This window comes from Physcomitrium patens, chromosome 10, assembly GCF_059467195.1.
Source record: "Physcomitrium patens ecotype Gransden chromosome 10, ASM5946719v1, whole genome shotgun sequence".
NCBI classification, from domain to species: domain Eukaryota; kingdom Viridiplantae; phylum Streptophyta; class Bryopsida; order Funariales; family Funariaceae; genus Physcomitrium; species Physcomitrium patens.
In genome coordinates this window covers 2,066,293-2,072,367 of record NC_143419.1, presented here as the reverse complement: position 1 = coordinate 2,072,367, position 6,075 = coordinate 2,066,293, and positions in this window count along the sequence as shown.

Below are 6,075 nucleotides of genomic sequence, written 5' to 3'. Positions count from 1 at the left end.
AAAAACATGCTCTAATTAGCTTGGTAATAATTTCAAATACCTATTGCTATGAAATAGTGAAGGTACTTATGATTCAAATATATGATGATTGGACTGAAAGCACTTTTTAGATAATAATGAATTTTTTGAAATAAATCTATAATTGCAAGAAGCTCTTTATAATAGATCTTGTAGTTGATCTTGGCTGCTAAATTTTTTTTAGAATGAAAAACTATCAAATAGAATATATCATCTACTTTCATTTGTCACAACACCACATATAAGATATAATTTGATGCATCTACTTTCATAAAGGATGTCTTAAAAAAATTGATGCAATACAAGAGCAGTGTAGAAATATATCTTGTCTTTAAGGTTTTAAAAGATGCTTCAGTTTCTTTACTCCACTTAAGTTTGTCTTTATATGTCAAACATGTAGATGGAGCTACAATATGTTAAAAAAATTATGAAGATCCAATAGTAATTGACAAATTTTAAAAAACATTGAACATCTTTTATTGTTTTTGGAACCTTTTAATCAATAAGAGTTTGAAATTTCTTAAGATCCATCATAAGGCTGTCATTTGAATTGATATATCTTAAGAAGATAACTTAAATAGTATGAAATATATACTTTTTTTTATCTTGGCATATAGTCCAATAGCTCTAAGTTTTTTGAATACATATCAAACATGAATTTTATGCTTCTTTGTATTTTAAAATAAATTAAAATATTATCTAAATTAAAAAATAATCAAATCATTTAAATTTTTTCAAAAGACATCATTCATAAGATGTTAAAAAGTAGCTAGGGAATTTGTGAGTCTGAAAGGCCTGGCATTATATTCAAATTGTCTATACTTGATTCAAAATATTTTCTTCCATTCATCTTTTTTTAATGTATATTAGATTATATGTTCTTTGTAGATCTATTTTAATATAGATCTTAACATAATTTAATTGATTAAAAAGTCCTGATATCAAGGATAGATGGTACTTATTCTCGATAGTGATCTTATTGAGTCTTCAATAATCCATATACATCTACAAAGATCCCTCTTTTTTCTTTATAAATAAGATTAAAGCTCCTATTGGAGATTTTGAATGGCATATGAAATTCTTGGCTAAGTTCTTATCAATATACTCCTTGAATATGGCCAACTTATTTTGCAATATGTTATAGATTAGTTCAAATAGCAATTAAATTACTTAAAGAGAGATATATTTTAAGATGAATTTTTTTTTTATATATCAATGTTTATGGTTTTAAAATTTTAATTTAAATATTTTAGATAATAATTTTATAGCTATTATTTATTATAAATAATATAATATTTTTTAAAAAATCTATCAAGTAAGTTTTGTAAAGCTTAAATTTTTATTGTGGTTTTGAAATTTCTTTACAATGAAATTTTTAGACTTTAATGATTTTATTACAAATATATTTAAAAATTTAAAATATTTAATGATTTTATTGATTATATGAAAATAAAATAATAAATTATATAAGTATTTTAAATATTAAATAGTTAAAAATAAAATAAAATAAAATAATTAAAAATTTTTAAATATAAAAAAAGTTTTAAAATATAAATTTTTTTATTTTTTATCTTAAGATATAAATTTTATGTCTTTTAATAAAAGCTAATTAAATAAATGATATTTCATAAATTAATAAAGTAGTTTAGTAATAAAAAATTAAACATATAATCTGTACATTAATTATGGCTCATTATATAAAATAATAAATTAAGAAAAAATGGCTTATTCAAATATTTGTTAGTAAATAAAAACGAAAGTAATTTTAGAATTAAAATTTGAAAAGATTCATGAGATACTCTTTTATTGTCATAGAAAAATTGAAACTTATGACATTTTTATGGATTAGTCTTTAAGGCATAATTCTTGTTTTGATGAATTATTTAATATAATGAGCTATTATTATTTAATGTTATACATAAAATCTATATGCATTTATATACATTACAAAATTTACTAATAATTAAGTATTAAATAGCCTTATAAAATAGACATACATATTTATCTAAATGAAAAGTATTACATAGAAGATAAATATAGGTAGATTTGATAATATCTAGTTTTAAAGTTTTTTAGAAGCTTCACAAACATATATTTGACTTTAGACATATTTATAGTTGATTAATAGGTTAAAAACTTGACCAAAAAATTAGCCACATGTTACACATATTAGTAGCTTATAAAATAAGCTAATTATATGGTGCACATATAAGAAACTTATTTTGTAAGTTAAACATGTATCTTACAAATTGAACACATATTCAAGATCAATGCCTTTCTTATTTATAATCTTATTTTAAAAGATTCTAATTTTCTTACATTTAGTAATAGCCATTCTAATTTAATATTATACCATCTTTGAATGATTTTTTAGTCTTTTTGAGTGATATAAGACTATATTGACTTTCTAGATTTTTGAGATTTATGTCCTTGATAATTTGACAACAATGCTAATTTATTGTTCTTGCTTTGTTTTAGAAGTAGATTACTTCATTTCTATTATTATATTTTAAAGGTTGAGGACTACCTACCTTTGAACTAATATTTTAGTTTTTTCACATTGATTGTTTTTATAAAAAGAGAAGATTATCTCTTTTTGTGGAAATTTTTATTTGATATTAGAAGTTGTAAATTATCTTCATCTAATTTGACTTTTGGATTTGTTTGATATGTCTATGGAAGAAAAAATTATGGATGCTACTCTTGATGGAAGTGAGAATAAAATTACAACTATTACAAATTTTCACGAGCTTATTTTACTCTTAGGATAAAAATCTCAAGCATCTTTAAAATCAATCATGGAGGTAGTATTCCTATGTCTATGGAAGAAGTCAACAATCAAATTCAAAATCTATGCCAAAAAGTTGTGCAATTGAAAGAACTAAGTAGATCAAGTTCACAACTAAATCCAAAAAATCTTACTACTACAACTATGAGAGAAGCAAGGATAAGTATGTTAGACATGTTTGATGGAAGAAGATCAAAATATTCAAGGTTTTTACAAAAAATTGAAGCTCTATCTGAAGTTACATCTTTTCCAATACCTTGATGGATTTATTCAAGTTAAATTCATAGTTGCACTTCTCTCTAGGAGTGCTCTCTTTTGATTTGTACTTTTGATGGAAAATGATTTATAACTACTCTATGATTTAAATTCATTCTGAGAATTTTTTACAACCACATTTAAAGAAAGTGATCAAAAAAAGGTAGCAAAGACTAAAATTATACCTTTATAATAAAGATCATGTTTAGCTACCATATATGCTGTTGAATTCTAAAATCTTGCTTGCAACATAGATTCAAATGACAAAGTGCTCATCAATCAATTTCAATATAGGTTGAAAGATAACATCAAAGATTTATTCTTGACAATATTGAAAGCAAACTTATTGAAGAAATTTATCGCTAAATCCATTACATTTGTCAATTGGCTATTTGAAAGATGCCAAGAATAAAGATTTGATTGAAGAGGTACAAGTCAAGTCATAGCAATAACTTCTAAGTATATAAAAGCTTATTTATCAAAATTAAAACATATGCAAATTGACTTAATATTTTTCAAACCTCTCATTCAGCAAGAAAAGCCTTGATACCATCAAGAAGATTTGTTCTTATATTGTAAAGAACCTAAGTACACCACTCAACATTTTCTAAAGAAGCAACATAAGTACAAAATGTAGAGCATTCTTACCAAAGAAGATGATATGTCAAAAAATAATTTTTTTAGTTACAATAAAGTTTGTGTGAATAGAATCCTATAAAATATCTAATAAAGGTCTTATTTTCTTTTCAAATTCTATATTTTGCTTTATAGTAGAAATTATTTTAGGACCAAAAAACCACAAAATCTTTATCTTACTAGATTCAAGAATATGAATCTATTTTATAAATGAAGACTTTATCAATATATATATATATATATATATATATATATTTAGTTATGAAAATCAAATCTATATATATAAAAGTAAATTATACTCATTTTTTATCTTCTAAAAATATTATTTATAAAACTATTCCTTTAGATGTAATAACTAATGGTTATAATAGCTTAATAATTTTTAATGTGATTAGATTTCTTTTCATTTCAATCATTTTAGAATTATTGTGATTAGAGAGATGTAATCCTTAAATAGATTAAATTTCTTGTAATCTTAATTTTTTCTATAATTTAATTTAAGGTTTTTTTTATTCAAGTACAAATCCATAAGACTAATACAACTTAATTCTAATTGATAGATGTAAGAGCTTCCATACATGTTGCAAAAAACAATCACCTTTTATTTTTTATGATACATCCATCTTTCATGAGGAAAAGATGACAATCAACTTTCTAAGTCACTATCAAGATTATCAAGCTTTTTTTGAAAGAAAAAATATTTATATTCTTTCAAAATATTTTTTGTATTATTATTCAATTGATTTAAGAAAAAAAAAAAAAAAAAAAAAAAAAAAAAATCAACCACCATTTGAATCAATCTATAGCTTACTATAAAACAAGTTGGCTGCACTCAAGAAGTGTATTAACAAAAACTTAGCTAAAAACTTCATATGCCATTTAAAATATTCAATAAGTCTTCTTACCTTATTTGTAAAGAAGAAAGACAAATCATTATGGATATGTGTAGACTATTAAAGGCTCAATAAGATCACCATTAATAATGGGTATCTTTAATCTTTAATTTCAAGATTTCTTGATGAATTTAATGAAACAAAGATCTAAAAAAAAAAAAATTTATGAAAAATACACAACTTAATATATATCAAAGAAGGAGATTAATAAAAAAATTGTATTTTAAATTAGATATGGATATCTCAAATACAATGTCATACATTTTAGACTCACAAATACACCAACTATTTTTCAACATTTGATAAATAATTTTTTTTGAAAATTTCTTGATAATTTTTTTGTTTGATATCTAATGAATATTCTAATCTATTCTAAATACAAAGAAGAATATTAATTTTATCTTTGTTGTGTATTACAAAAACTTAGAAATACAAGATTATATGCTAAGTTGGAAAAGTGTGTATTTCATATTACTTAGATTGACTTTTAAGGATACATCATTTCAAATGATGGCATAATAATAGATCCTAAGAAAGTCCAAACATTCATGGATTGAAAATTTTCAAAAATAATAAAAAAAATATCAAAAAAAAATCAAGATTTATTAATTATTATCAAATTTGTATTAAGAATTTTTTTCAAATTGTGGCTCTTCTTACACTTCTTACATGTAAAGACATACTTGAGTAGTATAAAAAAGTTGAAGCATCTTTTGAAGCTTTGAAGACAAATTTCATTTTTGCACTAATCTTAATGCATCAAATTTTTCAATGCATTATTTATGAAAATATATGTAGTATATTTTGTTTTAAGATTAATATTGTTACAAATAGAAATAAATGACAAACTCCATCTAGTAGCTTTTTATTCCAAAAACTTTTATTAGCCAAAATCAAATATGAGATCCATAATAAAGAACTTCTTGCAATTATAGATTTATTTCAAAATAACATCATTATCTAGAAGGTGCTTTGAATCTAGTCATTATATATGTAGATCACAAGAATCTTAAATATTTCATGTCAATATTATTTTTAAATTATTGTCAAATGTACTAGAACATGTTTTTATCAAGATTTAATTTTAAAATCACTTATTGACTAAAAAAGCAATAAGGTTTATCATATGTCATTTCTAAATATTTTTATCTTATACTAAAAGAGATATGGTTTTTTATTAATAGAAAATAATTTTCTTAAACCTAAAGAATTATCATCTTTAAATAAAAAATTAATATTGAATGTTAATTCAACATTTTTCAAGCAAATTCAATGAGATATATTATGTCATCTTCTTTTTTATGATATAAAGTTGTATATTGATTGCACCTATCAAAGTCTATAAAAGTTTATTTTAATTCCATTTATCTTTTTTTAAGCCATATAAAACAATAAATATATCAAGCAAATTATAAATGTCATCTCTTCTTATAGAACTAGATAATAATCAAAAGTATGAGATCAAAGAAGAATTAGATTCAATGT